Source organism: Heptranchias perlo, chromosome 4, assembly GCF_035084215.1.
Source record: "Heptranchias perlo isolate sHepPer1 chromosome 4, sHepPer1.hap1, whole genome shotgun sequence".
Classification (NCBI taxonomy): Eukaryota; Metazoa; Chordata; class Chondrichthyes; order Hexanchiformes; family Hexanchidae; genus Heptranchias; species Heptranchias perlo.
The window spans coordinates 141,812,007-141,822,872 of NC_090328.1; positions in this window are offsets into that span (position 1 = coordinate 141,812,007).

The window sequence follows — 10,866 nt, forward strand, 5'->3', positions numbered from 1 at the left end:
GTTCATGTTGGTCTCCAACCCCATAAATTCCAGGGATTCAAGACCATGCTCCATGAAGTGTCGGGAGGTAGGTTTGTATACATCCTTTGTTCTAATAGCACTGAGGTGCCCTGTGAGCCTCATCCTTAGACTATTCCCTGTTTCTCCTACATACAAGATGTGGCATTGTTTGCATCGAATTGCATAAACAGCATTGTGCTGTTCACATGTAATTCTTTGTTTAATTAGGGCTGCTTTTCCTGTGTGTCTATTTTGTATCATTTTGCGGATTATTAGGTATTTACACGTCCCACATTTTGGGTTTGTGCAGTTCTGGGTTGTCTGTTTTCTTATCCTACTCCGAACCAGCATGTCGCGAAGGTTCCGAGTTCTTTTGTATGCCGACGTTATGTGGTATCGACTAAGTGTGTCAACATCCTCTTTTAGTTTCCCAAATTGGGTTTTAATCACTCCGTGTATTAGTTTGGTCATTGTATCGTATGTCGTTATCAGTGGTAGTCTTGCTACTTCTCTGTTTGGCCGTGGGCTATTCAGTCCCCTCAGGAAATCAGACTTAAGGTGCCTGAGGAACCTTTTTGTGTAACCTCTCTGTCTCAGTGCAGTAAATAGGGTTGTGGTGGCTTCCCTAAAGTCCTCTCCGTTTGTGCATATGCGGTGAAAACGTGTCAGTTGTGACTTCACCAGCCCCCGAAAGGTATGTTTTGGATGGTGGCTGTTTATGTGCAGGGTTAGGGTTAGGGTTAGGGTCAGGGTCAGGGTCAGGGTCAGGGTTAGGGTTAGGGTCAGGGTCAGGGTCAGGGTCAGGGTTAGGGTTAGGGTTAGGGTTAGGGTTAGGGTTAGGGTTAGGGTTAGGGTCAGGGTCAGGGTCAGGGTCAGGGTCAGGGTTAGGGTTAGGGTTAGGGTTAGGTTTTAAAATGGTGGGCAGAGGGGGGAAACGCCCTCCCTATGTTGTCTGCCTCTTGGTTCTGGCCCGCACCTCAGACTGTTGCTGTTGTCCAAATGAATGCACCTTGTGCTTTAGCTTTAGGCACCATCCAGAGTTCCTGCTTGGCTACTACTGAATGTGTCCCGTCCTCCAGCCTTAAGTACCATCCATCGTTCCTTCTTGGAACACTCCGACCGGTTTCGCCATCTTGCGGCTCATCAGGGAGCTATAAACAAACAGACCAAGTCCTTAGTGCGTCACTTGCAAAGGTTAGGTTTTAAAATGGTGGGCAGAGGGGTTAGGGTTAGGGTTAGGGTTAGGGTTAGGGTTAGGGTTAGGGTTAGGGTTAGTTAGGGTTAGGGTTAGGGTTAGGGTTAGGGTTAGGGTTACGCTGCATTAGGGTTAGGGTTAGGGTTAGGGTTAGGGTTAGGGTTAGGGTTAGGGTTAGGGTTAGGGTTAGGGTTAGGGTTAGGGTTAGGGTTAGGGTTAGGGTTAGGATTTAAAATGGTGGGCAGAGGGGGGAAAACGCCCTCCCTATGTTGTCTGCCTCTTGGTTCTGGCCCGCACCTCAGACTGTTGCTGTTGTCCAAATGAATGCACCTTGTGCTTTAGCTTTAGGCACCATCCAGAGTTCCTGCTTGGCTACTACTGAATGTGTCCCGTCCTCCAGCCTTAAGTACCATCCATCGTTCCTTCTTGGAACACTCCGACCGGTTTCGCCATCTTGCGGCTCATCAGGGAGCTATAAACAAACAGACCAAGTCCTTAGTGCGTCACTTGCAAAGGTTAGGGTTAGGGTTAGGGTTAGGGTTAGGGTTAGGGTTAGGGTTAGGGTTAGGGTTAGGGTTAGGGTTAGGGTTAGGGTTAGGGTTAGGGTTAGGGTTAGGGTTAGGGTTAGGGTTAGGGTTAGGGTTAGGGTTAGGGTTACGCTGCATTAGGGTTACGCTGCGTTAGGGTTACGCTGCGTTAGGGTTAGGGTTAGGGTTAGGGTTAGGGTTAGGGTTAGGGTTAGGGTTAGGGTTAGGGTTAGGGTTAGGGTTAGGGTTAGGGTTAGGGTTAGGGTTAGGGTTAGGTTTTAAAATGGTGGGCAGAGGGGGGAAACGCCCTCCCTATGTTGTCTGCCTCTTGGTTCTGGCCCGCACCTCAGACTGTTGCTGTTGTCCAAATGAATGCACCTTGTGCTTTAGCTTTAGGCACCATCCAGAGTTCCTGCTTGGCTACTACTGAATGTGTCCTGTCCTGCAGCCTGAAGTACCATCCATCGTTCCTTCTTGGAACACTCCTACCGGTTTCGCCATCTTGCGGCTCATCAGGGAGCTATAAACAAACAGACCAAGTCCTTAGTGCGTCACTTGCAAAAGTTAGGTTTTAAAATGGTGGGCAGAGGGGGGAAACGCCCTCCCTATGTTGTCTGCCTCTTGGTTCTGGCCCGCACCTCAGACTGTTGCTGTTGTCCAAATGAATGCACCTTGTGCTTTAGCTTTAGGCACCATCCAGAGTTCCTGCTTGGCTACTACTGAATGTGTCCTGTCCTGCAGCCTGAAGTACCATCCATCGTTCCTTCTTGGAACACTCCTACCGGTTTCGCCATCTTGCGGCTCATCAGGGAGCTATAAACAAACAGACCAAGTCCTTAGTGCGTCACTTGCAAAAGTTAGGTTTTAAAATGGTGGGCAGAGGGGGGAAACGCCCTCCCTATGTTGTCTGCCTCTTGGTTCTGGCCCGCACCTCAGACTGTTGCTGTTGTCCAAATGAATGCACCTTGTGCTTTAGCTTTAGGCACCATCCAGAGTTCCTGCTTGGCTACTACTGAATGTGTCCTGTCCTGCAGCCTGAAGTACCATCCATCGTTCCTTCTTGGAACACTCCTACCGGTTTCGCCATCTTGCGGCTCATCAGGGAGCTATAAACAAACAGACCAAGTCCTTAGTGCGTCACTTGCAAAAGTTAGGTTTTAAAATGGTGGGCAGAGGGGGGAAACGCCCTCCCTATGTTGTCTGCCTCTTGGTTCTGGCCCGCACCTCAGACTGTTGCTGTTGTCCAAATGAATGCACCTTGTGCTTTAGCTTTAGGCACCATCCAGAGTTCCTGCTTGGCTACTACTGAATGTGTCCTGTCCTGCAGCCTGAAGTACCATCCATCGTTCCTTCTTGGAACACTCCTACCGGTTTCGCCATCTTGCGGCTCATCAGGGAGCTATAAACAAACAGACCAAGTCCTTAGTGCGTCACTTGCAAAAGTTAGGTTTTAAAATGGTGGGCAGAGGGGGGAAACGCCCTCCCTATGTTGTCTGCCTCTTGGTTCTGGCCCGCACCTCAGACTGTTGCTGTTGTCCAAATGAATGCACCTTGTGCTTTAGCTTTAGCCACCATCCAGAGTTCCTGCTTGGCTACTACTGAATGTGTCCTGTCCTGCAGCCTGAAGTACCATCCATCGTTCCTTCTTGGAACACTCCTACCGGTTTCGCCATCTTGCGGCTCATCAGGGAGCTATAAACAAACAGACCAAGTCCTTAGTGCGTCACTTGCAAAAGTTAGGTTTTAAAATGGTGGGCAGAGGGGGGAAACGCCCTCCCTATGTTGTCTGCCTCTTGGTTCTGGCCCGCACCTCAGACTGTTGCTGTTGTCCAAATGAATGCACCTTGTGCTTTAGCTTTAGGCACCATCCAGAGTTCCTGCTTGGCTACTACTGAATGTGTCCTGTCCTGCAGCCTGAAGTACCATCCATCGTTCCTTCTTGGAACACTCCTACCGGTTTCGCCATCTTGCGGCTCATCAGGGAGCTATAAACAAACAGACCAAGTCCTTAGTGCGTCACTTGCAAAAGTTAGGTTTTAAAATGGTGGGCAGAGGGGGGAAACGCCCTCCCTATGTTGTCTGCCTCTTGGTTCTGGCCCGCACCTCAGACTGTTGCTGTTGTCCAAATGAATGCACCTTGTGCTTTAGCTTTAGGCACCATCCAGAGTTCCTGCTTGGCTACTACTGAATGTGTCCTGTCCTGCAGCCTGAAGTACCATCCATCGTTCCTTCTTGGAACACTCCTACCGGTTTCGCCATCTTGCGGCTCATCAGGGAGCTATAAACAAACAGACCAAGTCCTTAGTGCGTCACTTGCAAAAGTTAGGTTTTAAAATGGTGGGCAGAGGGGGGAAACGCCCTCCCTATGTTGTCTGCCTCTTGGTTCTGGCCCGCACCTCAGACTGTTGCTGTTGTCCAAATGAATGCACCTTGTGCTTTAGCTTTAGGCACCATCCAGAGTTCCTGCTTGGCTACTACTGAATGTGTCCTGTCCTGCAGCCTGAAGTACCATCCATCGTTCCTTCTTGGAACACTCCTACCGGTTTCGCCATCTTGCGGCTCATCAGGGAGCTATAAACAAACAGACCAAGTCCTTAGTGCGTCACTTGCAAAAGTTAGGTTTTAAAATGGTGGGCAGAGGGGGGAAACGCCCTCCCTATGTTGTCTGCCTCTTGGTTCTGGCCCGCACCTCAGACTGTTGCTGTTGTCCAAATGAATGCACCTTGTGCTTTAGCTTTAGGCACCATCCAGAGTTCCTGCTTGGCTACTACTGAATGTGTCCTGTCCTGCAGCCTGAAGTACCATCCATCGTTCCTTCTTGGAACACTCCTACCGGTTTCGCCATCTTGCGGCTCATCAGGGAGCTATAAACAAACAGACCAAGTCCTTAGTGCGTCACTTGCAAAAGTTAGGTTTTAAAATGGTGGGCAGAGGGGGGAAACGCCCTCCCTATGTTGTCTGCCTCTTGGTTCTGGCCCGCACCTCAGACTGTTGCTGTTGTCCAAATGAATGCACCTTGTGCTTTAGCTTTAGGCACCATCCAGAGTTCCTGCTTGGCTACTACTGAATGTGTCCTGTCCTGCAGCCTGAAGTACCATCCATCGTTCCTTCTTGGAACACTCCTACCGGTTTCGCCATCTTGCGGCTCATCAGGGAGCTATAAACAAACAGACCAAGTCCTTAGTGCGTCACTTGCAAAAGTTAGGTTTTAAAATGGTGGGCAGAGGGGGGAAACGCCCTCCCTATGTTGTCTGCCTCTTGGTTCTGGCCCGCACCTCAGACTGTTGCTGTTGTCCAAATGAATGCACCTTGTGCTTTAGCTTTAGGCACCATCCAGAGTTCCTGCTTGGCTACTACTGAATGTGTCCTGTCCTGCAGCCTGAAGTACCATCCATCGTTCCTTCTTGGAACACTCCTACCGGTTTCGCCATCTTGCGGCTCATCAGGGAGCTATAAACAAACAGACCAAGTCCTTAGTGCGTCACTTGCAAAAGTTAGGTTTTAAAATGGTGGGCAGAGGGGGGAAACGCCCTCCCTATGTTGTCTGCCTCTTGGTTCTGGCCCGCACCTCAGACTGTTGCTGTTGTCCAAATGAATGCACCTTGTGCTTTAGCTTTAGGCACCATCCAGAGTTCCTGCTTGGCTACTACTGAATGTGTCCTGTCCTGCAGCCTGAAGTACCATCCATCGTTCCTTCTTGGAACACTCCTACCGGTTTCGCCATCTTGCGGCTCATCAGGGAGCTATAAACAAACAGACCAAGTCCTTAGTGCGTCACTTGCATTAGGGTTAGGGTTAGGGTTAGGGTTAGGGTTAGGGTTAGGGTTAGGGTTAGGGTTAGGGTTAGTGAATTAGGGTTAGGGTTAGGGTTAGGGTTAGGGTTAGGGTTAGGGTTAGGGTTAGGGTTAGGGTTAGGGTTAGGGTTAGTGAATTAGGGTTAGGGTTAGGGTTAGGGTTAGGGTTAGGGTTAGGGTTAGGGTTAGGGTTAGGGTTAGGGTTAGGGTTAGGGTTAGGGTTAGGGTTAGGGTTAGGGTTAGGGTTAGGGTTAGGGTTTAAAATGGTGGGCAGAGGGGGGAAACGCCCTCCCTATGTTGTCTGCCTCTTGGTTCTGGCCCGCACCTCAGACTGTTGCTGTTGTCCAAATGAATGCACCTTGTGCTTTAGCTTTAGGCACCATCCAGAGTTCCTGCTTGGCTACTACTGAATGTGTCTCGTCCTCCAGCCTTAAGTACCATCCATCGTTCCTTCTTGGAACACTCCGACCGGTTTCGCCATCTTGCGGCTCATCAGGGAGCTACAAACAAACAGACCAAGTCCTTAGTGCGTCACTTGCAAAAGTTAGGTTTTAAAATGGTGGGCAGAGGGGGGAAACGCCCTCCCTATGTTGTCTGCCTCTTGGTTCTGGCCCGCACCTCAGACTGTTGCTGTTGTCCAAATGCTGCATTAGGGTTAGGGTTAGGGTTAGGGTTAGGGTTAGGGTTAGGGTTAGGGTTAGGGTTAGGGTTAGGGTACGCTGCATTAGGGTTAGGGTTAGGGTTAGGGTTAGGGTTAGGGTTAGGGTTAGGGTTAGGGTTAGGGTTAGGGTTAGGGTTAGGGTTAGGTTTTAAAATGGTGGGCAGAGGGGGGAAACGCCCTCCCTATGTTGTCTGCCTCTTGGTTCTGGCCCGCACCTCAGACTGTTGCTGTTGTCCAAATGAATGCACCTTATGCTTTAGCTTTAGGCACCATCCAGAGTTCCTGCTTGGCTACTACTGAATGTGTCCCGTCCTCCAGCCTTAAGTACCATCCATCGTTCCTTCTTGGAACACTCCGACCGGTTTCGCCATCTTGCGGCTCATCAGGGAGCTATAAACAAACAGACCAAGTCCTTAGTGCGTCACTTGCAAAAGTTAGGTTTTAAAATGGTGGGCAGAGGGGGGAAACGCCCTCCCTATGTTGTCTGCCTCTTGGTTCTGGCCCGCACCTCAGACTGTTGCTGTTGTCCAAATGAATGCACCTTATGCTTTAGCTTTAGGCACCATCCAGAGTTCCTGCTTGGCTACTACTGAATGTGTCCCGTCCTCCAGCCTTAAGTACCATCCATCGTTCCTTCTTGGAACACTCCGACCGGTTTCGCCATCTTGCGGCTCATCAGGGAGCTATAAACAAACAGACCAAGTCCTTAGTGCGTCACTTGCAAAAGTTAGGTTTTAAAATGGTGGGCAGAGGGGGGAAACGCCCTCCCTATGTTGTCTGCCTCTTGGTTCTGGCCCGCACCTCAGACTGTTGCTGTTGTCCAAATGAATGCACCTTATGCTTTAGCTTTAGGCACCATCCAGAGTTCCTGCTTGGCTACTACTGAATGTGTCCCGTCCTCCAGCCTTAAGTACCATCCATCGTTCCTTCTTGGAACACTCCGACCGGTTTCGCCATCTTGCGGCTCATCAGGGAGCTATAAACAAACAGACCAAGTCCTTAGTGCGTCACTTGCAAAAGTTAGGTTTTAAAATGGTGGGCAGAGGGGGGAAACGCCCTCCCTATGTTGTCTGCCTCTTGGTTCTGGCCCGCACCTCAGACTGTTGCTGTTGTCCAAATGAATGCACCTTATGCTTTAGCTTTAGGCACCATCCAGAGTTCCTGCTTGGCTACTACTGAATGTGTCCCGTCCTCCAGCCTTAAGTACCATCCATCGTTCCTTCTTGGAACACTCCGACCGGTTTCGCCATCTTGCGGCTCATCAGGGAGCTATAAACAAACAGACCAAGTCCTTAGTGCGTCACTTGCAAAAGTTAGGTTTTAAAATGGTGGGCAGAGGGGGGAAACGCCCTCCCTATGTTGTCTGCCTCTTGGTTCTGGCCCGCACCTCAGACTGTTGCTGTTGTCCAAATGAATGCACCTTATGCTTTAGCTTTAGGCACCATCCAGAGTTCCTGCTTGGCTACTACTGAATGTGTCCCGTCCTCCAGCCTTAAGTACCATCCATCGTTCCTTCTTGGAACACTCCGACCGGTTTCGCCATCTTGCGGCTCATCAGGGAGCTATAAACAAACAGACCAAGTCCTTAGTGCGTCACTTGCAAAAGTTAGGTTTTAAAATGGTGGGCAGAGGGGGGAAACGCCCTCCCTATGTTGTCTGCCTCTTGGTTCTGGCCCGCACCTCAGACTGTTGCTGTTGTCCAAATGAATGCACCTTATGCTTTAGCTTTAGGCACCATCCAGAGTTCCTGCTTGGCTACTACTGAATGTGTCCCGTCCTCCAGCCTTAAGTACCATCCATCGTTCCTTCTTGGAACACTCCGACCGGTTTCGCCATCTTGCGGCTCATCAGGGAGCTATAAACAAACAGACCAAGTCCTTAGTGCGTCACTTGCAAAAGTTAGGTTTTAAAATGGTGGGCAGAGGGGGGAAACGCCCTCCCTATGTTGTCTGCCTCTTGGTTCTGGCCCGCACCTCAGACTGTTGCTGTTGTCCAAATGAATGCACCTTATGCTTTAGCTTTAGGCACCATCCAGAGTTCCTGCTTGGCTACTACTGAATGTGTCCCGTCCTCCAGCCTTAAGTACCATCCATCGTTCCTTCTTGGAACACTCCGACCGGTTTCGCCATCTTGCGGCTCATCAGGGAGCTATAAACAAACAGACCAAGTCCTTAGTGCGTCACTTGCAAAAGTTAGGTTTTAAAATGGTGGGCAGAGGGGGGAAACGCCCTCCCTATGTTGTCTGCCTCTTGGTTCTGGCCCGCACCTCAGACTGTTGCTGTTGTCCAAATGAATGCACCTTATGCTTTAGCTTTAGGCACCATCCAGAGTTCCTGCTTGGCTACTACTGAATGTGTCCCGTCCTCCAGCCTTAAGTACCATCCATCGTTCCTTCTTGGAACACTCCGACCGGTTTCGCCATCTTGCGGCTCATCAGGGAGCTATAAACAAACAGACCAAGTCCTTAGTGCGTCACTTGCAAAAGTTAGGTTTTAAAATGGTGGGCAGAGGGGGGAAACGCCCTCCCTATGTTGTCTGCCTCTTGGTTCTGGCCCGCACCTCAGACTGTTGCTGTTGTCCAAATGAATGCACCTTATGCTTTAGCTTTAGGCACCATCCAGAGTTCCTGCTTGGCTACTACTGAATGTGTCCCGTCCTCCAGCCTTAAGTACCATCCATCGTTCCTTCTTGGAACACTCCGACCGGTTTCGCCATCTTGCGGCTCATCAGGGAGCTATAAACAAACAGACCAAGTCCTTAGTGCGTCACTTGCAAAAGTTAGGTTTTAAAATGGTGGGCAGAGGGGGGAAACGCCCTCCCTATGTTGTCTGCCTCTTGGTTCTGGCCCGCACCTCAGACTGTTGCTGTTGTCCAAATGAATGCACCTTATGCTTTAGCTTTAGGCACCATCCAGAGTTCCTGCTTGGCTACTACTGAATGTGTCCCGTCCTCCAGCCTTAAGTACCATCCATCGTTCCTTCTTGGAACACTCCGACCGGTTTCGCCATCTTGCGGCTCATCAGGGAGCTATAAACAAACAGACCAAGTCCTTAGTGCGTCACTTGCAAAAGTTAGGTTTTAAAATGGTGGGCAGAGGGGGGAAACGCCCTCCCTATGTTGTCTGCCTCTTGGTTCTGGCCCGCACCTCAGACTGTTGCTGTTGTCCAAATGAATGCACCTTATGCTTTAGCTTTAGGCACCATCCAGAGTTCCTGCTTGGCTACTACTGAATGTGTCCCGTCCTCCAGCCTTAAGTACCATCCATCGTTCCTTCTTGGAACACTCCGACCGGTTTCGCCATCTTGCGGCTCATCAGGGAGCTATAAACAAACAGACCAAGTCCTTAGTGCGTCACTTGCAAAAGTTAGGTTTTAAAATGGTGGGCAGAGGGGGGAAACGCCCTCCCTATGTTGTCTGCCTCTTGGTTCTGGCCCGCACCTCAGACTGTTGCTGTTGTCCAAATGAATGCACCTTATGCTTTAGCTTTAGGCACCATCCAGAGTTCCTGCTTGGCTACTACTGAATGTGTCCCGTCCTCCAGCCTTAAGTACCATCCATCGTTCCTTCTTGGAACACTCCGACCGGTTTCGCCATCTTGCGGCTCATCAGGGAGCTATAAACAAACAGACCAAGTCCTTAGTGCGTCACTTGCAAAAGTTAGGTTTTAAAATGGTGGGCAGAGGGGGGAAACGCCCTCCCTATGTTGTCTGCCTCTTGGTTCTGGCCCGCACCTCAGACTGTTGCTGTTGTCCAAATGAATGCACCTTATGCTTTAGCTTTAGGCACCATCCAGAGTTCCTGCTTGGCTACTACTGAATGTGTCCCGTCCTCCAGCCTTAAGTACCATCCATCGTTCCTTCTTGGAACACTCCGACCGGTTTCGCCATCTTGCGGCTCATCAGGGAGCTATAAACAAACAGACCAAGTCCTTAGTGCGTCACTTGCAAAAGTTAGGTTTTAAAATGGTGGGCAGAGGGGGGAAACGCCCTCCCTATGTTGTCTGCCTCTTGGTTCTGGCCCGCACCTCAGACTGTTGCTGTTGTCCAAATGAATGCACCTTATGCTTTAGCTTTAGGCACCATCCAGAGTTCCTGCTTGGCTACTACTGAATGTGTCCCGTCCTCCAGCCTTAAGTACCATCCATCGTTCCTTCTTGGAACACTCCGACCGGTTTCGCCATCTTGCGGCTCATCAGGGAGCTATAAACAAACAGACCAAGTCCTTAGTGCGTCACTTGCAAAAGTTAGGTTTTAAAATGGTGGGCAGAGGGGGGAAACGCCCTCCCTATGTTGTCTGCCTCTTGGTTCTGGCCCGCACCTCAGACTGTTGCTGTTGTCCAAATGAATGCACCTTATGCTTTAGCTTTAGGCACCATCCAGAGTTCCTGCTTGGCTACTACTGAATGTGTCCCGTCCTCCAGCCTTAAGTACCATCCATCGTTCCTTCTTGGAACACTCCGACCGGTTTCGCCATCTTGCGGCTCATCAGGGAGCTATAAACAAACAGACCAAGTCCTTAGTGCGTCACTTGCAAAAGTTAGGTTTTAAAATGGTGGGCAGAGGGGGGAAACGCCCTCCCTATGTTGTCTGCCTCTTGGTTCTGGCCCGCACCTCAGACTGTTGCTGTTGTCCAAATGAATGCACCTTATGCTTTAGCTTTAGGCACCATCCAGAGTTCCTGCTTGGCTAC